This window comes from Cetorhinus maximus, chromosome 16 (genome assembly GCF_964194155.1).
Source record: "Cetorhinus maximus chromosome 16, sCetMax3.hap1.1, whole genome shotgun sequence".
Classification (NCBI taxonomy): domain Eukaryota; kingdom Metazoa; phylum Chordata; class Chondrichthyes; order Lamniformes; family Cetorhinidae; genus Cetorhinus; species Cetorhinus maximus.
In genome coordinates this window covers 97157806-97184537 of record NC_135894.1, presented here as the reverse complement: position 1 = coordinate 97184537, position 26732 = coordinate 97157806, and the positions used below count along the sequence as shown (strand labels likewise).

Below are 26732 nucleotides of genomic sequence, written 5' to 3'. Positions count from 1 at the left end.
CGGAATTGGACTTACTCAGTCCCAAAGGGACAGTGGGCATGATTAGACAGAATAGCAATCCATTTTTATTTAATGGCAAGACTATTGGCTTTGAAGCACCATCGCAAAATGGCAACACCAAATGACTCATGAAAATCCACTGAACTAAAGCAACATAACAGGTATCTAATTTAATCAGTAACTTATCCTTTAGTTTTTACAAATATAAGAAATGGAGGAGGCCATTCAGCCCCTCGAACCTGCTCCGCCAGTCAGTTAGATCATGGATGATCTGCACTGTTTTTTCTTAAATAATTTGTTCTAATGATGGGGTCGTAAACTCGTGGATCCTCCCACCCTGACTCTGGTGAGATTGCACCAGGTAGAGCAGAATTGGACAGGCCATATATAGGGGAGCCCACATTCCCTTAAGGGTCAAGGCTTCTGCCTGTCTTCCTTAGGAGGCTGGTGCTATAGTGGTGGCGGGAGGACAGGGTGGAGGGTGGGGGGTGGTGGGATTATTAGTGAGAGGAGAAGGGAGAGAGCAATAACTCTCAAAACTAAGGCTCCCTGCCTCCTAGGCTCCAATCCATGGAAGCGGTTTAGCTGGTGATCCAGAGGTTATTGGTGACCCAGCATTCTCAGATTGAGGTTATAGATTTGTTTATGTCCCCAGAGACATTTTCGAATATCTTCAATGTGCCTTCCCCACCTCCTTAGAAAGGTGGGGGGTGGGGTTGGTGCAAATAGACAGTCCTTCCACCTTTCCACAGAGCAGAAAGGAGCAGGATGACAATGTCTTTGGCAGGTGGCTGCTTAAGTTTCCACCTTTGGCCGTGTGCCTGCTTGCCATTGGCAGTCAAAGTAACAAACCATCCCAGCGGAGGCACTATGCTCCCACTCACCAAATCGTTGACCCTCGGGTGGGGGGCGATTGTCTTTCAGGTCTTCAAAGAAATACTTTTGCTTACAGGAATTGAAGGGCTTTCTGAGAAGATGTGTGTGAAGGCAAGAGGGAAACGAAAGATTGTACTCGAGGGGCCATGACCACAAGATAGAAGGTATGTCTCCCATTCCATTCCACAGGCACTGAATGACCTAAGTCACTTTGCAAGGAATAAATGAACACAAAGAAAGAGAAAAGTTACAAGAGGTTGAGGCTGCTATCTGGCCGATTTTTGAGGAATCTCTTTGGAAATTTCTGGAATAAAAGGCTTGATTTTGTTTTTAACTTGCTTTTGCTTAAATGTTGTGGCTTCATTAAGGTTTTTCAATGAATTTTCATCACTGGAAAATTAAACATTAGAACTCAGGCTGTGACCTCACCTTCTGCCCTACCCCAACCCTATTCCATGCCCCTCCTCCACCCCCCTGCTGAGTCAGACTTGGCAGCCAACCCTACCACACACAAAGTTCATGATCTCATCCGGAGGAAGCAGTAAGCCCAGGCAAATCTCCTGAGAGAAGGACATAAAAAGGATTCTGCCTCAGCCACCTAAAGTGCACTTTTGAGTGGTTGGGTTGACAGGAATGCGCACAGAGGACACGTATATGGTTAAATGTGCACTTTTCCTCATCAAAGCCCAATGCAAAGCACAAGAGGAATGAAGGAGCTGTGGGAATATCTTACAAAATGAGGAGGGGAAAGATAACATATGTGTTGCATCTTGACACTTTTCATGCGATATTAAGAAACATTGATGAAGGGCCAAGGCAAATAGTTGAAGAGGTCACCAAGAGAACACCAGGAGAGAAGATGAGGCAAGAGAGGAAGTTGTGGTGAGGTGATGTCAAGCTCGAGTTCCAAATTTTTTTGTGATTTCGAGATGATGGAAAGACAGAGAGAGGGAAGGAGTCTCTCACTTTGAAGTGCTGCCCAGAATGAGTCAGAGCAGGATACAGTGCAATCAGCCTTGATTTCAACATAGTGGGGAGGGGGTTGGATGCATATCAAGGGGCAATTTCAGTTTAAGAGTAGCCAGGGAGAACAATCCAGAGGATTCTCCATAGGGAGGAGAATGATTGCGAATGAAAGACAGGTTCAAATGATTGAAAAATGTTGGCATGGAAAAATTAACATTGGTTCCTCTGCTGTCCCTAGTATAAGATAGGTAAGTGTCTGCAAATTGTGCTCCATGCTAGTTTTATATTCCGGTGTAGCCTGCCCATGTCAAGAACAAAAGCCGCAAATGAAGCACGCAGTGGATTAACTTTCATTTGGAAACAAGTTCAATCAGGTAAATAATGATTGGGTGTAGTCTAATAACCTGATAATGCACCAATTAGAATTGTTTTTCAAACTCTGCTGAAAAGGATTATTATACTTAGCTTTCCTCCCAGCCTGTACTCCAACCAAGTAACTCATGAGCCTCAGTTTCTAATAACTACCTCTAAATTCTGATTTGTAAGAGAGCTCTTATTAAAATTCAACCCGTCCAGACTCACAAGCCATGACGGAAAGTAATACTTGAATTGGGGCTATTGTTCTGGCAGTGAATGGAAAGGGATTTGGTCCATTGGAATACTATACAACAACAGTGAATGTGAAGTGATTTAATCTGCGTGAATTTTATGTGGTGGCTGTGAATGATATCGGAACTGTCCTATTGGAATCCTATACAATAGGAGTTAATGGAAAATGGCTAGATTTACTAGAATTTTATACAATTGGTGTGATTGTGAAGTGTGTTCGGACTACTGGCATGGCAGAAAGAGTGAGTGAATGGGAAGGAGGTTTTATCAGTTTGGATTTTATACAGTGGAGTGAATGGGAAGGGAGTTGGTCCATTAGAACTTTATAGAATGGAATTGAATAGAAATGGGGTTTGATCCATTGGAATTGTATACAATGGGAATAAATGGGAAAGGAGTTGATCCTTTGGAATTGTATGGAATGGGAGTGAATGGGAAGGGGTTTAATCCATTAAAAGTGTATATGATGGAGTTGGAATTGTATACAGTTAGAGCGGATCATTGGAATTGTGTACAATTGGAGTGAATGGGAAAAAGGATTGATTCATTAGAATTCTATACAATGGGAGTCTGCACATAAAATAGAAGTGGTTGCAAAGTGATCAAGGTTGGAAACTAAATATTCCAGGATACTTGATTTTTAGAAGAGATATTCAAAAGGGAAAAGGAGGAAGGGTAACCCTGATAATAAAGGCGGCCATAAAGACAATAGGGAGAAATGGTCTTAGCTCAGAAAATCAAGTAGGATTGGTTTGGATGGAGCTAGGAAATGGCAGGGTGCAGTGTTGGTGATATTTGCTTATAGGCCACTATAGTATAGGGCAGAGTATAAATCAGGAAATTAGAGGTGCATTTAATAAGAGCAATACAATAGTAAGGCCACACTAAAGTACTGTGTGCAATTTTGGTTTCCTTACCCAAGGAAGAATATACTTACCCCAGAGGAAGTGCAAGCCAGGTTCATTAGACTGGTTCCTGTTATGAGGGGGATTGTCCTATGAGGTGAGTTTGAGCAGACCAGGCCTATATTCCCTGGAGTTTAGTAGAATCAGAGATGATTAAGTGAAGCATATAGGTCTGGATTTTTGCTTCCGAGGCAAATAGTGCGCGTTGGAAATTTTCCCAGCTTGCTACACCCTCCTCAGCAAGAAGTGCTCCATCAGACCCAATTTTTGTTCAGTGGGGTGCAGGTGTGGGTATGTGATGTAGTCGGGCCCGCTACCCCCAGATACAAATCAGAGTGCCGAGGCAGGCTGTAAAAAAGGCTTGTCTTGGTTTTCTGGGACTTTGTCTCAGTTGTTTTGTTAAATATTGGCCCTATAACCCTCACATCCCCTCATCGCCCACCCACTCCCTATGCCTCACATGCCAACTCATGCCCCCAACCACCCACCATGGCCCCTTATAGCCCCCATGCCAACTTAATGCCAACCCATGCCCCAGCCACCTCCATGACCTCTTATAGCCCATGCCAACTTAATACCAACCTACACCCCCCACCACTTAATACCAACCTACACTCCCCCCAACCACCACCATATTTGCCCTTACACTCCCCATGCCAACTCATCCAGTATCCACCATGGGCAGACCTCAGGGGACTTGTTGAAATTAAATAAAATAAAGACCTAAATATCTATTACAGCTTTTACTATGGTAAAGAAGCACTCCCATTCATGAAAGCCCACTGAAAACTTAAAAAAAACCCTAAAATACTTAATCCCTCATAAAAACAAATCATAACCCCACATCAAAGACAGCTAATCCTTTAACAACCTCTTTGGGTTGTGAATCAAACTGAATTTACAAGCCCCCTTCTGTGGTAATTGTAGGTTGTGGAAAGCAACCAAACATTAATAATGACATATTGATAGCCCTTAGAGTAATGTCAACAAACAGCTATTGTAATTGTTAGAACAGATTTTCTCAACTCTCATTGATGCAGGCAATGTTTTTTTTTATTTTTAAAGGGCTAGGGATTTAAATAACTTCACAGCTTGACAGTTCTACAGACCATCTCCACCCTTCAAGGTCATTTATGTCTGCTCCATAAATTTGTAACTCCCACACTGCAGGTTAAGGACCTTGCTACAGTGAAAATGGAGTCTATTTAACTCACTGAGTTCAAATGGCCCTGCTGAGTTTGAATTTCCCGTGTGTGTGTGAGCCATGACACGCCCCATTTACTCTACTGCCAAAAATAAGACCCTCTGAAACAGGGGCCAGACCTCCACGTCTCGCCCACCATTTTTAAAAGCCCGCTGAGTCAGGAAGACTCCGCTCAAGTCTGCTCATAAAATTCTTAAGGGGGTTGACAGGGTAGATGCGGCAAGAATGTTTCCTCTGGCTGAGAAACCTAGAACATGGGTGACACAGTCTCAGGATAAAGGGTTGACCATTTAGGACTGAGATGAGGAGCAACTTCTTCGCTCAAAGGGTGGTGAATCTTTGGGTTTCTCTATCCCTGGGGTGCTGTGGATACTCAGCCATTCAGTATATTCATTACAGAGGTTGATAGATTTTAGGATACTAAGGGAATTAAGGGATAACTGGGATATGCAGGAAGCTGGAGTTGAGATAGAAGATCAGCCTTGATCTTGTTGAATGGCGGAGCAGGCTCAAGGGTCCAAGTGGCCAGCCTGTGTTTCCTGTATGTTCTTATGTTCTTAAGGGTGATGGGGCTTGTGAGGAATGGGGCTCAATCGTTTGGAATTCTATGCAATGGGAGTGAATGGGAAGGGAATGAATTGATTTTCACTCATAAAAAAAATTTAGAGATTGACATGTTGTTAAACCCTGCTCAGTAAATTTAATTGTACTTTATCCTTACATCACCTCATGCCAGTAATTTAATAGCAGGGTCAGCTTTGCCAACCCCATTTTCTAGCTCATAAGATACTTACATCAACTGGTAAGAAGCATATTAACCTCCAGATACACTTACATCAACTAATGAACATCTGGCATTTTATTAGGGTTTGGCCTCAGATGTATGAACGGGAAACCTCATTAATTGAACATAAAGTTGAGAAGAAGAATTAGTGACAGTTTGGAACAAAAACAGCAAAAAATACTAAAAATAAATACTCTGCAAATCAGACATGGCATCTACCTTTAAAAAGACAGGAGTGAAAATTTAACCAGTGGTGCAGACCTGAAAGCAACTGCAGTAATGGTAACAGCATAGGTAGCCTTTTGGCAGCTGTGCAAAACCAGCAGTCACATGGTCTCTAGGCCCAGGGACAATGGCCATTACTTGCAATAAAAGGTACTTAGCTTTTTCCAAGTTCCATCTCCTTGTCATCCCATCCTCTAACCTGAAAGGCTGAGGGTGTGCAGAGCACATGATTTCGTAGAATCGTAGAATGGTCACATCACAGAAGGAGGCCATTTGGCCCTTTATGACTGTGTCGGCTCTCTACAAAAGCAACTCAACGAGTCCCACTCCCCCTCCCTTTACCCGTAGCCCTGCAAATTTTCTCTTCAGGTGCACGTCCGTCTCCCTTTTTGAAAGCCATGATTATATTTGCCTCCACCACCCTCTCAGGCAGTGCATTCCAAATGCTAACCACTCTGTATGTAAAACATCCCATGAAGCCATTGATTCTTTTGCCATTCACCTTATATTGGTGCCCTCTAGTTCTCAGCTCTTCTGCCAATGGAAACAGTTTCTCCCTACCTATTCTATATAGACCCCTTATGATTTTGAACACCTCTATCAAATCTCCACTCAATTTTTCCTTAAGAAGAACAACCCTGGTTTATCCAATCTATCTACATAATTGAAGTCCCTCATCTCTGGAAATATTCTGGTAAATCCACTCTGAACCCTCTCTAAAGCCTTTACATCCTTTCTAAGGGTCAATGCCCAGAATTGGACACAATGCTCCACTTGAGGCTGAGCCAACATTTCATAAAGGCTCATTTGAGCTTCTTTGTTTCTGTCCTGGGCTGAATTATATGAGGCGCAGGTTTCACTGCCCCCCACCCACCCCCCCAACTTTGGCTAAAAGGTTGGGGAGGAAGCCCCCAGGGAGGACACTGGCTGCTCCACAGTCATTTATAATTGGCCCTTGATAAGCTGGAGGCAGGACTTCAGCCCTTCTGGATCAGGAATTTCTGCCTCAGAGGTCTTCCAGCCAATCAGAGACCAGCAGCTCTCCATCTCTTTGGGACAAAGGCTTGCTGCGCAAGATCGATTTGGGTAGGTGTTTGGTGGTCTTGCCAGGGAGAGACCCTGGGAAGAGGAATGGCAGAATGAGGCCCTTAAACGGGAATTAATTGCCCACTTTATGGCCTCAATTGGCCCAACGCTACCGTCACTGCTGGTAAAATTGTGGCGGGGGCAGGGGCGGGTGGATAGGTGGCGGAGTGGCTTTTAGCTGCATTTAATAAGCCCTCTCCCCTTCAAGCCCATCAGTGGGGGGGAACATTAAATCCAGCCCCATGGGTCTATTTATAAAGCCCAGGATGCCATCTGCCTTTTTAGCCACTTTCTCAACTTGCCCTGCCGCCTTCAGCAATTATACATTGTAATCCCCCCAGGTCTCTCTGCCGCTACATCCCCTTTAGAATTGTGCTCTTTATTTTATATTGTCTGCCCTCATTTTTCCCACCAAAATATATCAGTTCACACTTTTCTGCATTAAATTTCATATGTTACGTATACCTTCCATTCCACCAGCCTGTCTATGTCCTCTTGAAGTCTATTACTACCCTCTTTTCAGTTCACAATACTTCTAAGTTTTGTGTCATAGGCAAACTTTAAAGTTGTACCCTGTACACCCAAGTCTAGATCATCAATATATATCAAGAAAAGTAGTGGTCCTAACGTTGATCCCTGGGGAACTTCACTGTGTATCTCCCTCCAATCCAAAAAGCCCTAACTTTATACATCTGTCCATACATATACTGGATTCAATATAACTGGTGGAGAAACTGATATAAATGACTCCACTGAAATGGAATCCGTAATCTCCGCTTCTCTCATTGTGTGGTTTCGTTGCTTAGCTACCAACATAGGCTATCTTAGCATCTATCGCTCCAAAATGGCTCCCTTTCTCTCGTTCTCTTATTTCTTTTTATTATTTAATGGAGCTTTTAGCTTTAATGGATCCTGATAAAAAAAAATATTTTGGGAAGCCACAGGACGAAACTTTTACAATAAACTTAGGGTTGCCAGTACTCCGGGACTGTAATTTTCAGGACACTGCTGCAATTAATCCAGGAGAAAGTTAGGCACCCAAAATGTGTCTTTCTTTTATTCATAGTTTATAAAAATGTTGGCTATTTGGAAAAAAAACACACTGGTTAGACACAGGTCAAAATTAATCCAATCAACTGTCTGTTTGCCTTTCAGTTGATGGGGGAATGCAGGCATTAAACTGTGAGGGTGGACGTTTTAGGTAACTGGCTTTGGGAGGTGTGAGTGGTGGAACCTCCAGGAATATGCTCACTAGAGTTGGCAACTCTAGGTTGGCTGGGAGAACTGATTTTACTGATATTTGCAGTGGAGGACGAATAGAATTACTTTCAAAGGCACACTGTGGGAAATGAATCCCATGTGACATTGGCCAGGTTTTCCTCGCCCCGCCAGCAGTGGGCATTGTTGCGGGTGGGACAGGAAAACTTGGCTGCTGTCCAAATTTTCCCACCCAGCCAGCAACTGCCCACCAGTGGGCAGGACCGGTCAATCCCGTCCATTGGAACAGGTGGATATAACTTTGGCTAAAGGAGAAGAGAGAGATGGAGAGGCAAAGAGGCTTGGGGAGCTAATGGAGTACCTACATGCAAGGAAAGAAGATCAGGTTAATAGAGTCCACCATAGAGTCCATTAGCCTTGCCTCAGTACTGGGTGAAATAACAGAATCAATCATCAGGGCCAAACTTCAGGAGTTTTTTCTATCTCCTCACTGGAAAAGAGAAGGTCGAAGGGTGATAGAATTGCTGTTTTTAGGACCCTAAAGGCATTAGATAATATAGACCATGAGAAGCTATTTTGTCTTATATGGAACAATAGACTGAGAGAATATGACCTGCGCTTGAAGCAGGGTAAATTTCAGAACTAATCTGTGGAAACATTATTTCTGTGAGCAAATGGTCGATCTATAGAATGAGCTCCCTGGAGAAACAGTGGAGCCATGAGTATCAATTCATTCAAAAATAAATTATTAGATTTCTTTCAGAAAATAATATTTTGGGATGGGGCATGTAAGTAATTTGAGACTTGACATGGTAAATGTAACATATTAAGGAGGAACAAGTAACTTTGGACCTATTGTTTGTTTTGTGTAATTTATAGTTTGGAGCTATGCAGAGATGACACTAGCTTCTATCTGTGTAACAGGTTTTATTCACAGTGTTTTTAAAAAAGTCTGCTCTATGCTTACAGCTGCAGCTTTCAACAACTTCTACAGTTTGTTTACTTTTTTCTCTGAGTCCACACCCAGGCTTAACCAATCAAGCACAGTGAGCATCAATAATAAACAGACTCACACAATCAAACACAGGACAATTGACAACTACAGTTCCTGAAGCTCAGCACAACCATGGGTTTTCCTTGGCCTAGGTCCATGTCTGTTGCAGACCAAGTGATAGAGATTAACTGCTATGGTTAGTCAATGAATCCATTATCATTGTACCATATGATTGGCAGGATGCTAGTAGGTGAATTAAATTGACATTTTTTAATCTAGCAATTACTATATTCCTGTGAAATCTGTCCATTTTTTCAGCTCTTGTATCTGGTGCCACCATCAGGCATTCATTCCTAGGGGATTGGGCTAGGAACTCTAGCCAAGTCCTCATCCTTGTTTTCAGATTCCTCCACGATCTCCCCATCTCTGGTGCCTCCTACAACCAGCTAAGATCTCTGCAATTCCTATCAATCCTGGCCTTTTGTGCAATCCTAAATTTCATTGCTCCACCATTGGTAACTGAGATCGACTGCTATGATTTTTCAACAACTCCATTATCATTATATCATGTGACTAGCAGCATTATATAAAGCAAACCTGATGAACCTTGGGTCTTATATTTTTTTGTCTAACAACTTCTGTGTATGTTGGGGGAGGGTGCAGAGGGTCACAGAATGCAGATCTTATTTCCTCATTTTAAATACAGCAAGCTGCCTCTCGGGCCTACCTAACTTTATATTTCTAATTAAACCCATCCATCAGCACAGAAAACACCACTGACCTCTGTCAGATAGCAGTGCTCCTGACCATCAGCAAGAGCTCCCTGCTCAGATCCGATATATTATTGCTCACATCAGTGCAGGAAAGATAAAGCTCTTGTGGGGAAGGAGCCCTGAGAAGTTGCTAATGCCACAAAAACCTGGGCCTGGACTTTCCTCAGAGCTGCTTGTGTTTTGCGCCTCATACCTGGCAAAGTTAAGATCCTCGACAATCTGAAGAAAATAAATGCACGTCCTAAAATAATGATGGCGTGCCAGAAACTAGGTGGCTGCTTAAAAAAAAAGCCAACACTCAAAATCGGCCATGGTATACAGTCTACACTAAGTCTATAATCCATAGACTTGTGGTCACATTGAAAAGTACAATGCGACACAAGCTTAAGCTACAGGGTATACCTGATATTCCATCACTTGTGCAGTGGAAGATTGTGACATAGGAAAAGGAGGAGGCCATTCGCCCCCTGTTCAGAGCCTGTTCTGCCATTCAGTTAGATCATGGTTGACCTGAATCTTAACTCTGTTTGCCCACCCTTGTTCCATCATACCCTTTGCCTAACAAAAATCGATCAACTTGAGTTTTGACATTTTTAGTTGATCCCCACTCTCAACAGCTTCCTGGAGGAGAGGGTTCCAGATTTCTACTAACCTTGATGTGAAGAATTGTTTCCTGGCCTCACCCCCTGAATGACCTAGCTGTAAATTTAAGGTTAAACCCCCTTCTCCTGGACACCCCACAGCAGAAATGATTTCTCCCAATCTAGCCTGTCAACTTCAATAAAAGTGACAATTCTTCTTGTAAGGAAATTGTGGAATATTGATGTGTGTCGGTACTCTCTGTTAGTAAATCTGGTTGTTAAATGGTTTTAAGATTGTTTGCAAAGTTGGCACGGAGGTTGGCTTCTCAAAACCCACCACCCCCCTACCCCTCCCTCCCAAAACCTCCCCACACCCGGCAGTTCACATGGTAGTTTTATTGCATGAACTCTGGCCTGGATTTTTCCTATTGCGGGCAGGCTGGGTGGGAGCGGGCGGACGGCGGGCGTGGAGCCAATCGCCGCCCACTATCGGCTCCGCGCCGCCATTTTACGCAAGTGGGCCAATTAAGGCCCGCCCAGGCCGGTAGCGCTCGGTGCTGCCTGTGCGGGCAGGGGGAGGAGGGAGAGTTGGGCGCTTGCGCTCTTTCACGCATGCTCACAAAAGAACGCTTCAATCTTCCTGGGGCACGGAGCTGCCTCAGGGAGATTGAATGGTCATGAGAATTAATAAAGAATAGATTTAAGAATTCATTCAAACACGTCCCAACTCATGTGACTGTGTCACATAAGCTGGGGCATGTTTGTAAAGGTGGGAAAATTTATGTATTTATTTTATAAAAGTGTCAGGAAACCTCATCATGCCCGTGGATGAGGTTTCCTGAAAAACATGAAGGCCGCCTGGGCTTTTCGCCTGCCCGCCAATCTTAAGGTTGAACGGGCAGTGTTCTGAACTATTTTAATTACTTTCTTAATGGCCGTAATAGGCCATTGACCTTTCGGTGGGCGCTCAGCTTGTCGGGCCCGCTCCCGCACGCCGACCAGAAGATTCAGCCCAATCAGTTCGACACAGTTGGTAGCACTCTTGTCCCTCAACCATTCCAGGGCCTTTAGCACATAATCTAAGTTTAAAGCTTAAGGTTGTATTGTGGGAGTTGCTGCTTCTCAAATGAGATGTTAAATCAAGGCCCATGCGCACATTCAGGTGGATGTTTAAAAATAAAACCCCAGGACGCTATTCGAAGAAGAATTCAGAACTCTCCTATTATCCTATCCCTCAGCCAAATCAGATCAACAAGTTGTTTGGCTTTCTGCAAGATCTCTGTGCTCCTCCAATTCCTGTCTCTTGCATATCCCCTGACTTCATCGCTCCATTGGTGGCTGTGTCTTCAGCTGCCTGGGCTTTACGCTCTGGAATTCCCTCTCCAAACCTCACCACCTCTCACTCCTCATTTAAGACTCTCCTTAAAAAACACCTCTTTCACTCTGCTTCTGGTCACAAATCCTAATATCTCCTTAAGTGGCTCGGAGCCAGTTTTGTTTTGATAATCAATATTTGTGAAGTACCTTCGGATTTGCTACATTTTGCTACGTTAAAAGTGCTACGTGAATAAAAGTTGTTGTTGTTGCTGTCGCTGTTGGCCAGCAGTAAGGTGCCCCAGAGGGTCAGTGGGAAATCTGACTGTGTACTGTGCCACCGACTGACAGGGCCCAAGATTGTCAGTGCGATTAAAACAAAGGAAGACTTGCATTTATATAGCATGACTGTCAGATGCCTCAAAGTGTTTTATAGCCAATTAAGTAGTTGTTGAAGTGTAGTCACTATTGTAATGTAAGAAACGCAACAGCCAGTATGCATACAACAAACTCCCATAAATAGCACTGTGATAATGACCAAATAATATTTTTGTGATGTTGATTGGGAGTTAAAATTGGCCAGGACACCAGGGGTAACTCCTCTACTCTTCTCCAAAGTAGTGCCATGGGATCTTTTCATTCAGCCAAACAGGCAGGCAGGTCCATGATTTAACATCGCATCTGAAAGACAGTGTCATATATTTTGTATCTCAGATCAGTGCAGAAATGACACTAGTTTCTAAGTGTGTAACAGGTTTTTATTCACAGTGCTTTAAAATGTCTACTCCATGGGCAGCATCTTCCCCCCCCACCACTGTCGGGGGGAAGTGTGGGAGCAGGCGCGAGCGGGTGGGTTCCCAGTCAGGGGTGTGCCGCCATTTTATGTGGGCAGGCCAGTTAAGGTCCGCCCAGGGTGACGTCTGCCTGGAAGCTCTGTGCTTAACCAGGCTTAACCAAACAAGCAGGCGGGGGGAGAAGAAGGGGATTCTCTGCATGCGCACGCAAGAGCGCACAGATCTCCCCGAGGCAAAGTGCTGCCTCAGGGAGATTGGCTCAAGATTCAAAAGTTCATCAAAGGCTAAAAAAAAAATCTTCCAAACTGAGCATTTCAGTTAAGAGTCAACCATATGGCTGTGGGTCTGGAGTCACATGGAAATCAGACCAGGTAAGGATGGCAGATTTCTTTCCCTAAAGGACATTAATGAACCAGACAGGTCTTTACAACAATCAATGATAGTTTCATGGTCACATTACTGAGATACATTTTCAATTCCAGATTGTTAATTGAATTTAAATTCCACCAGCAACCCTGGTGGGATTGGAATCCATGAGCCCAGAGCATTAGTTGATTACTCATTCAGTGATATCACCACTATGTCACCATCTCCTCATAAGACCCTACACTTGTTTTGAGGTACTTGAATCTGTTTCTTAACAAGCTAAACATAAACATTATGGCATTAAAGAATTTGCATTTCTATAGTGCCTTTCATGACCTTAGAACATCCCAGAATGCTTGCCAGCCAATTAAATACCCTCTTAAATATATTGATGTTTGTCACCCAAACTCTAACCTTTCAGCTCTGTGACAGGCTCTTCACTCTGTTGTCTCGAAGGTGCCTGTGTGAAATGGTTTTGAGACCATCTCAATCCTGTTTGCAGTTGGCGTGGATCCCACACCAGAATGCTGCCTCTTGCTCAACTCTAATTAGCACTGAAGTCATGGCTGCCAGAGGTAGAGTGACGAAAATTGGGATTTGCACAAGGGGGCAGAATTGGCTGAGAATGCAGATCTCTCAAAGGGTGTTAGGAGGCTGGAGGAGATTACAGAACAGGGAGCGGTGAGGTCATGGAGGGAATTGAAAACAAGCTGAGAATTATAAAAAATTAAAATTATAACATTTACTCAGCACCTTTCATAACTTTCGGCCATCTGAAAGCACTTCTCACCGTCCTTATGTAGGAGAGGCGGCCAGACAATTTGCACGCCAAAAGCTCCCCACAAACAGCACGATGACAATGACCAGATAATCTGTTTTCATTGGGCTGAGGGATGAGTTCTGGCCAGGACACCAGGGGAAGAACATTGAGCTCGATGGGCGGACGCGTGCCCAACCCAATCGAGCGTTAAAATGACGCGCAGTGACATCGGGCGAGCGTCCAGGCGATATTTTGTTTGGCGGGCGCGCGGCAGGGTCAGCAGCGCACCCGCTAACAATGAAAAGGCCTATTTAAGGCCATTTAAAAGGTAATTGAAGTAAATTTTTCACTGCCCTTCCAATCTTACGATTGGCGGGGCAGGCGAAAAGACCAAGCAGCCTTTGCACTTTTTTGGAAACCTCATCCACGGGCGGAAGAGAATAAAAATTAAATAAAGACTTTAACTTTTCATCAATAACATGTCCCTGCTGCTGTGACAGAGCCACATGTGAGGGGAGCATGTTTTATAACATCTATTGAATCTTTAATGTTCTTTTTCAAATCAGTTCATCTCCTTGAGGCAGCTCTCTGCCTCAGAGAGATGATGCAGGACACGCTCGCACTCCTCCCCCTCCCATATAGGCAGCGCTACGAGATGACGCTCGCGTTTCACGCTGGGCAGGCCTTAATTGGCTTTCCGGGCCTGATTGCGGGCAGCAGTTGGCTTCCCTACCACCCCCGCTGAGCCCGCACGCCAAGGGCAAAATCCTGGAAAATTCCCCTGCAAAATAATGCAACAGGATGTTTTACAGCAGCTGGAGAAGGAAGCCAGGCCCTTGGTTCAATTTCTCATCCAAAAGGCAGCACTCTGGCAGAGCAGCCTCCTTCAGTGGAAGTGTCGGCCTAGATTTTGCCCTCAAGTCTTTGAGTGGGGCTTGGCCCATTATACAATCTTCTGTATCAGAGGCGAATGGGCTACCAAATGAGCCCTGTCCTTGAAATGCATTCATTGATGTAATAAATCAATGTCCAGCAAAAGCCCTGACTGAATGAATGACCGAATCATCTGGTTTTGATGGTTTGCTGAAGGTAGGGAGAATTCTGCCCATCCCTCTTCAGTTAGTGCCATTGGACGCTACACATTCACTTCAGCTCATGGCTTTTAAAATCTTGCCTGAAAATAAGAAATTCCTGTCAGTGCAGTACTCCCCTCAGCCCTGCACTGAACTGTCAGCCCACATGATGCACTCCAGCAATCAGAGCTTTATCTAAGACCATTATGTGATTCAGAGGTGAGAATGTTACCAGCTGAGCCAAATTAGGACTCACAACTGGTTCCCAATAAGAGAGAGAGAGTGTGGGGGAATGCTCCATATTGGAAATTCTTCCTCTATAGTATAGTCAGTAGTTTTGGCTTTGAGGAGTTTAAGCATGTTTAATGGGTTTCAAACATCAGTCAGACACTGACTAAAACAAAATACAAAATCTGAAGGTAAGGAGGAATGGCAGTGACATATGCACAGATTGATCTGCTTGTTTTTGTGTCAGGTTTAGTCCATGGAAGCCTGCTTAACTCTGACTCAAAAGATTGAGAGCTCATGGCCCATCCTAGGAGCTTACAGACATGTGACGCTCCTGTGTAATGCTAAGGGAATGCTACACTATTGGAAGTTCAGTTTTTTGGATAGATCATTTGTGTCCTATCTATCCTCTCAGGTGAACGTAAAATATCCCATGGCACTACATGAATGAAGAGCATGGGAGTTCTCCCAGTGTTCTGGACAATATTTATCCCTCAACTAATCGTTAAAGTCATCAGATTATCTGGTCATAATGGCTATTTGTGGGATCTTGCTGTATGCAAATTGGCTGCATTATTTGCTACATTACACCAGTGATGATACGCTTCAAAAAGTTGCTTATAAGCATTTGGGATGTCCAGAGGCTGTGAACGGCGCTCTATAAATGCAAGTTCTGACATCTTTTGAGTAGACCATGTTTGCACATGCACATGTGGTTGCTTTTTTTTATTCATTCAGGGGATGTTGGCTTCGCTGGCTGGGCCAGCATTTATTGCCCATCCCTAGTTCCCTTGAGAAGGTGGTGGTGAGCTGCCTTCCGGAACCACTGCAGTCCCTGTGATGTAGGTACACCCACAGTGCAGTTAGGAAGGAAGCTCCAGGATTTTGACCCAGTGACAGTGAAGGAACAGCGATATATTTCCAAGTCAGGATGGTGAGTGACTTGGAGGGGAGCTTCCAGGTGGTGATGTTCACATCTATTTGCTGCCCTTGTCCTTCTGGGTGGTAGTGGTCATGGGTTTGGAAGATGCTGTCTAAGGAGCCTTGGTGAATTCCTGCAGTGCATCTTGCAGATGGTACACGCTGCTGCTACTGTGCATCGATGATGGAGGGAGTGAATGTTTAGGCGTGTGGTGCCAATCAAGCGGGCTGTTTTATCCTAGACGGTGTCATGCTTCTTGAGTGTTGTGGGGGCTGCACTCATCCAGGCAAGTGGGGAGTATTCCATCACACTCCTGACTTGTGCCTTGTAGATGGTGGACAGGCTTTGGGAAGTCAGGTGGTGAGTTACTCGTCGCAGGATTCCTAGCCTCTGACCTGCTCTTGTAGCCACAGTATTTATATGACTAGTCCAGTTCAGTTTCTGGTCAGTGGTGACCCCCCAGGATGTTGATAGTGGGGGATTCATTGATGGTAATGCCATTGAATGTCAGGGGGTGATGGTTGGATTCTCTCTTGTTGGTGATGGTCATTACCTGGCACTTGTGTGGCATGAATGTTACTTGCCACTTGTCAGCCCAAGCCTGGATATTGGTCCAGGTCTTGTTGCATTTAGACATGGACTGCTTCAGTATCTGAGAATGGTGCTGAACATTGTGCAATCATCAGTGAACATCCCCACTCCTGACCTTGTGATGCAAGGAATCATACATTGTTTTTACAAAAGTCCAACCTTGGAGAACCAGGCCCTTTTCTGTGCAGGCTGTCACTCCCAACCCAGCCAGCTGGATGCCAGACCTGGTGGTCAGTCAGTCACCCTGTTTACCAGGGAGAATGGTATAAAGAACAAAAAGCTATATAACTCGGCAGTGATAAGCCAGGTTTTACACTGACTGCACATCAAAACAGGGAGGCTGTCCCTCAGGTGCTACTCATAGAATCGTAGAATTTTACAACACAGAAGGAGGCCATTTGGGCTATCACATCTGTGCTGGCTCTTTGAAAGAGCGATCCAATTAGTCCCAGACATCTCCTGCTCTTTCCCCATGCTTAGCCCTGCAAATTTTTCCTTTTCAATTATTTACCAAATTTCCTTATGAAATTGACTATTGAATCTGCCAGTGGAAACAGTTTCACCTTATTTATTCTTTATGATTTAACCCTATATAATTTAGGACACCTCTATTCAGTCTCCCCTTTTTGCATTAGCAAAGAAATTTGTTTTAAACCAAAAAATAAATATGGAGATCAAGGATTGGCTGCATGGATTTGAGCTCCTCACTTTGGGTGGGGGTAGTTGGCGGACCAAGGGTGTTCTTGTGGCCTGGGATGGAGAAAAGCTATCCACCAAACCCCTGCTCTCCCACACACCCGCCTCCTCCCGCAACCGACCCCATCCGCCCAGCCAAAGAGATGGTTCATGTGTCAGATAGACAACCCTTCACAGAGGCGGTTAACCGAGGCGATGCCACCTCGGTTCAATGGGCAGCATTGCCTCAAAGGTACAAAAGCTTGGCCTAACGTCAGGAACAGGGGGGGACTTCTGGAATTCAACCAGTTAAAACCGTCAGTCGAATAGTGAAGAGCACCGGGCAGTGTGCCAAGCAGATGTTGCCATGGCACCAACCTCCCAAAGGTGATGCATTTTGCCTAATTCTATAAGTTGTCGGCTGCTGTCAGGATGCAAACTAGTCGATCTTGTGTGGCAAGGATTCATTCTTTGTTTTTTTTTTGTAAGGTTCAGAGACATTGATTTATGGGAACTATCTCTCCAGCTTGTGTTAAGGACAAGGGACTTTTTATCTGAGTAGGTTTGCCACAGAGAGAGGCTGGAGACAGAGAAACAGGAGAGAATGTGACAGAAACAGATGTAGGGAGTGCGATACAAACAGAGGCACAAAGAAGCAGAGACGAGGTGAGATTGCGACAGAGAGCCAATCAGATAGGAAGCAGTTAGAAGGAGAGACTCACGGACACAATTCCGAGGGAGGGAAACACAGGATGCACTAGGACGGATAGACAGAGAGTTAGGGAGGGTTTGAGAGAAGCAGAGGTAGCGACACAGAGAAACAGAGATGCTCACAAGTATAAGGCAGATGAAGAAAGCAGCAAACAGAACCACAGAAAAAGACACAGAGTCAGAGAGAAAGGAGAAGCTACTAGAGAAAAGAAGAAAGGAGAGAAAGGAGCAGTTAAAATCAAAATGCGAGGCAGAGAGAGCAAGAGAGGGCGAGAGAGAGAGAGAAAGATGAATGGCTAGGGATGCGGCAACAGAGAGCAAGTGAGGATAGAGAATGAGCGAAACAAAGGGGAATGAAAGCGATAGATCGTAGAAAGTGAGAGGAGGAAGTGTGACAGACATGGGAAGAGAGAAAGAATGAGGGAAAATGAAAGCCATAGAGAGAGGAAGAGATAGCATAAGCTATGGAGATCGGCATGCATGCAGCATATATCTGCACAATACACAAAATGGCGGACAGTTCAATGACCATACCCAGGCTGGGAGAGCGGTTCAGCTCGGAAGAGCACAACTTTGCCATTATGCTGTTCGCTGTCTTTTTTTTTCCCTTTTTTTTGGCAGAACACCAGGAGGCTGTCCTCTTCATGCCTGAGAAATTCTGCTGTTTATCTCCTCATTCTCCCCCGAAAAAAAGGAAAAAGTTGAGCTGGGGGGTTGGTGGGGGGTGGAGGGAGGGAGGGAGGGAGCACGGTGTTGGTGGGGGAAAGAAAGTAGGAATCTGAAACTGATTGTGTCAGTGGTCATGAGAGAAAAGTTTTTTTTTGGCGGGGGTTTTATTTCTTAAAAGAAAAAAAAAACTGGCTTTCCTGGAGGGGAGGGAGGGGAAAGTTTCGAAAAAAAATCTTTGTGACAGGACACAACAAAGGGCTTGGCCGTGGGCAAACCGAAGAAAACCATAGTGAGCCAGGGTTTGTCGCATAGCAAGGGAGACTGGAACGAGCTGTCTCCACACCCCTCTTCTCCCCTCACCTCCCTTGTCTTTGACGTTGCATGCTTTTTAAAAGACTGGTGGAATCCTTCCCTAACCAGAGGGGAAAGAAAAAAATTCATGTGAAAAAAATTTGGAACTGAAGTAATCAGAGGCGTTTCAGTCCGCTTGAAGCACCTCCTGTTTTACTCCCCCTCTCAGAGCAGTGTGCAGGGTGCGGAGGGGGGAGGTGAGACAATTGGTGTAATATTAACTGCAGAGTGCCTTGTGCCTGGAATCTAAACTGGGATCGGACGTTAAGGATTCCAACATTTCCTCCGAGATGGGATTTGTGCTGGATAAGCCATCTGGAATTTGTCATTTTTGTTTTTTTTTATTTTTAAAGTTTCCTTTTCCAAAAGGTTCGGTGCGAGGGTGGAAGAGATTTTTTTTTTTGGGGGAGGGTGTGGTGGGGAGGTGCTGGGCTCATGTTCTAAACTCTCCCCCCCTTTTTCTGACCCTACAACCCTGAGGCTGGAGGATGCGCTGCTGCTGGGATCCTCACCAAGAGGTCGCACCATTGCTGTGGATTTTTCAGGGAAGCGCTATGGCCACGCACCACACCCCCCACACCCCCGCCCGCCCCCCCACCGCCCCCAGCCCCCGGCCCCACCATCCTCTGACCTCTCCCCCCCACCCCCATCCTCCCCCTTCCCCCTCCCTCCTTCCTTCCCCCGTTCCTTTGGAAAATTTAAAACGGTGAGTTCCAGCCAACACTAGCCCAGGACGTTAGGAACTGTTCCTCTTCCATTCTCCGCGATGGGGGAGAGCATTTGTTTACAGACCAGGTACAGAACCTCTTTCTATTTAATACACTTTTTAAAAGAACGAACTACTTTTTCGACAACTGAAGTATTTCTGCCAATGGATGCGTATTTTTAAGTTGTTTGTTAAAGGGTTTTTTCCGGTTGTTTCCGTGATGTTCGCAGCATCGGTAATTGCGATGGTTGCGAAGTAATGGTGACATTGTTCTCATTTCTATATGAGTCTTGCACATTCAAGGTCAGAGAGCAGTCCACTGCTCTTGTGTCGGGCGCTGCGCGATTCTCATTCGCTCCTAAATTTGGCACTGGCGGTCTGTTGGCGATACCTTGTAACTGAGAGAGTTTTCTAGAACAACCATCCAAAAAAAAAAGGAATTACAGTGAGACACTCTGGTGGCCTAAGCAGCATGCAAACAATTGTTGGAACTGAACGCTGGCAAGGAAGGCGGAGGTATGGAACGCTTTGCAAAGTAGGAATCAGGAGCTCAGAAACGAGATTTGCTTATTCCTTCCCTTTTTGGCGCTGACCTATCACAGCTGTAGGAAGAGCGGGCAGTCTGATAGCGAGAGCGGTGCATTACACCCAGTGCTAGTAACCAGGTGGATCGCAGGCAGTGTCTGATGCGATGTGGAGCAGAAAGGTGATCAGCCGCTTTGCTCCCCGTGCCACGCGCCATTGGCCCTTAGCGCAGGTTCGTGAGGTGGCGGCCTGGGTGTCAGTCAGGCGTTCCCGTTTCTTGTGGCTACCCAGCTAACTGTTGGAGTGTATCGGGATGTGGACGGGAGAAGACTCAACTGTTGCTGATTTTGCAATCAAAGAGCCTGCCCACGATCACTGTCTAGACTTGCCTGTGAGTCATGGTCACTTGGGTGAAGCACAAAAGGGCAGCTACCGGCAATGAGTCACACTTCAGCAAGAGTCAGTGCTTCTAGAAAAGGAAGTCAATTATAGTTGATCTCTCATGCTACTACACATTTTTAGTCAGAGATTATGATCTTTCTCTTCCGCATCTCTAGCATCTTTGTGTTGTTGGTTCCCTCTCCTCCTCTGGCTCCATCTCCTGTTGACTCTTCCTTTGGTTTCTCCCTCTCTCTTTTTCTTTTTTTGGGAGTGAGAGGTTGTGAATGTAATAATGTGGTTCAGTGAGGAAAGGAAGGAACCATCAGTGGCTGTCGGCTGGATTTGGATTGGGGAGCCTTGAGGAAAATGACTCGCTTCCATTACCTCATACTTCCTTCACACCAACCCCCCAACCCCAGTCTCATCATGTTCCCTACCCCTTCACCTTGGCACTCACCATTCAACTTCCCACCACCGATTTGTTCCCATTACTACCCCACTTCATCCACTTTGTCCTTCCCTCTCCCTTGCTCTGTTGTCACTCACCTTCCCTTAAACTTCATACATATTCAGTAATAATAACACACTCCCTTTGAGGGCAGGCAACAAAAGGCAACAGGTCTCTGTCCCTCAATTCAATTTCCTTCCTTCTTTTGCCTTCTACCCTAGCTTCCTATCTGTTTTCCTTAAAGGGGCTTTGTTTGATTTCAAAATGGCTTGAAAAAGAAATCAAATTAGAATGAGGAAAGAATGCCTGCTTTTCTCTCTATTCGTAGGTATCTCTAATGCAGTCCATTTCTCTCTGTATCATGGATGTTATAAATTATAATCAGCATTTCACAGTTGTACGCAATTAATATTGGCTCTTGCTGTCAAATGGGAATAGTTTACAGCCTTCAAAATCTCAATTGTAGCTTTAAAAAGTGGGATAACATTTTATAAAGTAGACATACACTGCAGAAGTCAGTTTAACTTTTGGTACTGGCGGGAAACAAGTGCTGGCAGATGAGCCTCCTGATAATCACACCACCTGATGCACACACCATAAGATATATACATCACCCAATATGCACATTACCTGGTATACACACTGCCTGATAAACACATCACCCAATGTACACATTGCACTAGTATATACACTGCCTAATGTACACACTGTCTGATATACATATCACCCAATATACACATTACCTGGTATACATACTGTTTGATACACATATCACCCAATATACACATTACCTGGTATACACACTGCCTGATATACACATGCTATCTGATGTGCGCGCTACCTGATATACACATCATCCGATATTTACACTTCCTGATTTTCACATGACCCAATATACATACCACTTGTATACACATCAATTGATATATACACTGTCTGATATGCACACTTCCAATATGCACAATGTCCAATGTACACATCACCCCTTTTACACACTGCCTGGTATACACATCCCCGCCTGATATACACATTGTTTGATCTGTGCATTGCCTGATAAAGACAAAGCTATATATGCACAACGCCTGATATACATAGTGCCCATTTTCCTGCACCCTCAGTTCTAAATATTTTGTTGTATAGCTTGCTGAAAATGTGAGCTGTTAATGGCACAGCAAGGGTGACGTACCTCAATGAATGTGGGACCAGAGTGAATTTCCTTAACCAGCGGGATTTAAGGATTGAGAAAGAAATAGAGGAATGATGGCAAAGGCAGGTGAATTAGAGTCAAATCAGGGTATAGATAGAAAAATAAAGAGCAGGAAAGAAAGATTGAAGTAAGAGAGAGAGAGAGAAAAAGTGAAGAGACAGAAAGGAAAAGTAATAAAAAAGGGGGAAGAAAATAAATATGGTGCACGTTTAAATCTATACCACCAATTACTAAATTCTGGAATGGGACAGAAGACATTAAACTCTTGCCTTTTCATTCCAGAGAGGTTAATTGGCATTATGTTTATAATTATCATGTCGTTAAAAGGGTACTTACACACTTAATGACCAAATTTAACTTTCTGTGATTTGGCAATTAATGTGCAAATCCAGCAAATTCTGGAACCTCTCAACTCATGCAATACCTCTTAAATCCAGTGAACTTCCTATATGTTTCCGCATTAATAACAGTGTATGTTGTTAACACACTACTATTTCAACACAATGTGGCCTGACGCATTGATCTGCTGCCAGGGTGTGTCCCTCAAAGGCTGCAATGCACAGTAAGTCCCTGCCTAGGAACTCCCTCCCTAACAGCACTGTGGGTGTACCTACACCACAAGGACTGTAGTGGTTCAAGAAGCCAGCTCACCACCACCTTCTCAAGAGGCAATTAGGGATGGGCAATAATTGCTGGCCCAGCCAGCGACGCTCAAACCCCAAGAACGAACGAATCAAAAAAATAAAAGTTCTTCTGCAAGCTTGGTATGAACAGTGCGTTAGGTTAATGGTCACACTGTCATTCTTGCTCCAGTTTTCAAGATCTTAAGATCATAATATCTCATTGTTAAGTGAACAGAAACTGTAGTGAATGAGAGTTTTAATGGCTGTGTGGGCTCGGTTTAGCATATTACGAACTGCTTGTCAGTTCAGGCGCAGGTCAGGAGTAAACTACTTTAAACCACTGATATTTTTTCTCCTTTTTTAAAAAAAAGATGGTTATTTTGCTTCTCTGGTGAAGGGTGACCTCTTAATGGAGAGCGTTGTTGGAGCATGTAATGTTTTGTCGTAGAAATTAGCTAAGGTAACCTTTGCACATTTTAAGGCAGAATAACAAACCCTCTGATGCAATAGAAGATACAGAGCTGTGGGGAAAAAGCAGAGCAATGGGATCAATTTTGACCTTATTTTTATACTTTGACTCGCTAATATTTATTATTTATAGTTCTATAACAGAACTGGCAGTAATTTGAGAGGCAGAGATGTAGCCCTGGTTGAAACTGAGAAATTTACCTCCAGTTCCAGTTGAGGAGAATTGAGGCATTGTGGGGCCACCACAGTTGGGAGGGTATAATTACAGCATGACAAGTTTACATAGTAAGTTTCCATTCTGAAGGTTAATAGAGATGTTTATTTAAGTTTATTCAAAGTTATGACTAAAACATGATGAGCAAAAGAAGCAAGGTTTGTACACAAGAAACAAAGACTGATGGGCCAAAGGGCCTCTTCCCTGTGGTAAAACTCTATGACTCTATGACTTGTATTTATAGTGCGTTTCATGATCTCAAAGGGTCACTAAGTGCTTTATAACTACTGTTGTCACTGTTGTAATGTAGGAAATGTCGCAGCTAATTTACAGTAAATTACAAACAGCAATGTGATAATGATCAGATACGCAGTTTTTTGGTGGTTGATTGAGGGATAAATACCAGCCAATATACTGCAAAGGACAAAGATAAAAGCAAAAAACTGCGGATGCTGGAAATCCAGAACAAAAACAAAAATACCTGGAAAAACTCAGCAAGTCTGGCAGCATCTGCGGAGAGGAACACAGTTAACGTTTCGAATCCAAAGTTCTGTTGAAGGGTCATTCGGACTCAAAACGTTAACTGCAAAGAACTCCCCTGTTCTTCTGTGAATAGCACCATGGGAACTTTTACATCCACCTAAAGGGGCAGACAGAGCCTCAGTTTAATGTCTCATACAAAAGACAGCATCTCTAGCTGTACAGCTCTTCCTCTATAGTGCATTGGGAATGTCAGCCTAGACTATCTACTCAAGTCTCTGGTGTGAGAGGCAAGAGAGCAACCAATTGTGCGTGACAGGAAGTAAGTATGTAATTTGCAGGTAGGATAGGCTGTTTGTGAGATTATCGATGTAGAAAATTTATGCAGGGGAGGGGAGGTGAGGCTAATTTCAAAGAGTCGGCATAGGTGCAATGGGCCAAATGGCCTGCTTCTATGAAGTAAGATTCTATGATGCTCAAATATACGTACGATCATACGAACATACAAATTAGGAGCAAGAGTAGTCCAATTGGTTCAATAAGATCATGGCTGATCTGATTGTAACCTCCTGCCTACCCCCAATAAGCTTTAACCCTGTTTATCAAGAATCTATCTACCTCGGCCTTAAAAAATTCAAAGTATCTACTTCCACTGCCTTTCAAGGAAGTGTTCCAAAGGTTTACTCCCCTCTGAGAGAAAACAATTCTCCTCAACTCTGTCTTAAATGGCTGGCCCCTTATTTCTAAACAGTGACCCCTAGTTCTAGATTCTCCCACACCGACCCTGTCAAGACCCCTCAGGATCTTAAAGGTTCCAATCGAGTCACCTCTTGCTCCAGCGGATACAAACCTAGCCTATCCAACTTTTCCTCACCCATTCTTGGTATTAGTCTAGTAGGCCTTCTCTGAACTGCTTCTAATGCATTTACATCCTTCCTTAAGTAAGGAGATCAATACTGTACACAGTACTCCAGATGTGGTCTCACCAGTGCCCTGTACAACTGAAGGATAGCCCCCCACTACTTTTAAATTCCATTTTATATCCAATTCCCCTTGCAATAAACAATAGCATCCTATTAGCTTCCCTAATTACTTGCTGTACCTGCACAGTAGCCTCTTGCAATTCATGCACTTGGACCCCTAGTGAGAGAGTGGGAGAGGGGGGAATTTAATCAAATACCACCATTGCTCCGTTTATCTTTGGTACCTTGTCCACTCAGTCGAACCACTGGTGACTGAACCATCACTCGGCACAACCCTGGACTCCAGAATCCTCTTCCCAAATTACACGAACATATTACGTGCCTCCAATTTGCAACATGACCTAAAAAAAAATTGCCTGTTTAACCATGACTACAATTATCACAGCCCCCACCTCCCCACTTCATGATATTTTTGCCCTAGGATTGCTCAGTATCTCACCCATTTGTGAGACATCTCGCTATGTTGAGAGCTCAGTGTGGAGTGTAAGTGTTTGGGGCTCAGTGGTATTTCTTGCCTCCCGAAGTGGAAAATACCGTGGAGCTAGCTCGAAGAAGAGCAGTGGGAATGTCCTGGCCAACATTCATCTCCTCAGCCAAGATGACACAAAAGGAAAACAGGGCAATCTGCTGATGATCACGTTTCCGATTGTGGGATCTTGCTGTGCACATATTGGCTACCATTTTTCCTGACATTTCAGCAGTGACTGCACTTCAAAAAAACACCTAATCACCTATAGCGAACTTTGGGTCATCCAGACTTGGCGAAAGAGGCCATATTAATGTCTTTCTGTCTTTAATTGTGCAACGTATTGCAGACCCTTTAATGTGATGAGCTTTTGAGATGGTGAACTATATAACGGTGCTCAGTGTTTGTGTTCATTTTTGTCTTAGTGATGCTCACACTGAATTATTTGTTTATCCAACATCTATTTAATTTAATATAGGCTTGTCTCTAATTTTTAAAGGAATTGCTCTCTGCTTCTGATATGGAGCAGCAGGGCCTGGAGAAATCTCATGTTATTTTGCAAGTCAGTATTTCAAAGATCTCGCACCATCGTGAGGGTGTGATGTGCAACCAGAGGATCCCAGGTTCGATCCTTGATCCAAGCTGAGTAACCAGTGTACAGCCAGGGCATGGTCAGAGGTTCTACGCTTGGCCTCAGTGCCCCTTGCATTAAGGATGAGTCAATCCTCCAGGCTTACTACTTCTAAGCATTGTTGAGGTACTTATGTCAGGGTGTGTGTGTGTGTGTGTGTGTGTTTGTGTGTGTGTTTGTGTGTGTGTTTGTGTGTGTGTGTGTGTACATTAGATGTGTACAGAATTGGTCTGAATCGTAATGCCACCCTACACACTTTAGTCTTACACGCAGGGTAGAGGAAGGTGAAGTGTGCCACACCAATCATAACTCCAAACTAAACCTAAGCTGCCTGACGCGAATGTTGAGGACTGGGGTTGGCCGCTCATTTTCACTTCAGGAGATGGTAAAGTTGTGTGCGGTGTAAAACCAAACATCTGCACAAACTCATGACCCTTTTAAGGCCAGGCAAGGTCAGCGAATATCAACCCTACTGACTCCTAATGGGTGCAGAGCCCTATCTGCTCCTCTGTATCTCACCTAAGTGTCTGGACAGTGAATGTTCCTTGCTCCCCCCACCACTCCATTCCCCGCCAACAAGTTAGGTGCAAGTCAGGGGTCAGAAATCAGCTTGAGTTGAAATCTTCAGGCCGAAGGAGCAGAGGAAAAGAGAAGTTGACCTCAGGTGAGGGGAGTAAATCTCAGTCCCTCTGCTGTGCATAATCACTTTGTTTTCACATAGAGAAATGGGGTAAAGATGGTGAACTATACACCGAGCAGCATCTCCTAAAGCAGGAGAAAGGAATGTTATCGGATTGTTACAAAGTGTTGTAAAGGACAACATCAGAGATGGATCAGTGTTTCAGCAGGCAGTTACATGAAGGTGATGATGTTTCTACCTGGATTAGAGTATATATGGGAGTGAGTTAAAGGCTGGAATCTAATT

The 26732-nt window shown here is 44.3% G+C and overlaps 1 long non-coding RNA gene across 2 annotated transcripts in view; it reads left to right on the top strand.

The window, feature by feature from the left end:
• Positions 1–26732, top strand: part of LOC144691843 (uncharacterized) — a 386040-nt gene that overhangs the window by 244685 nt on the left and 114623 nt on the right. For both annotated transcript variants that reach the window (XR_013579224.1, XR_013579225.1), the window contains one exon: positions 953–1040. This is a non-coding gene — a long non-coding RNA (uncharacterized LOC144691843). The remainder of the gene's footprint in view (positions 1–952; positions 1041–26732) is intronic.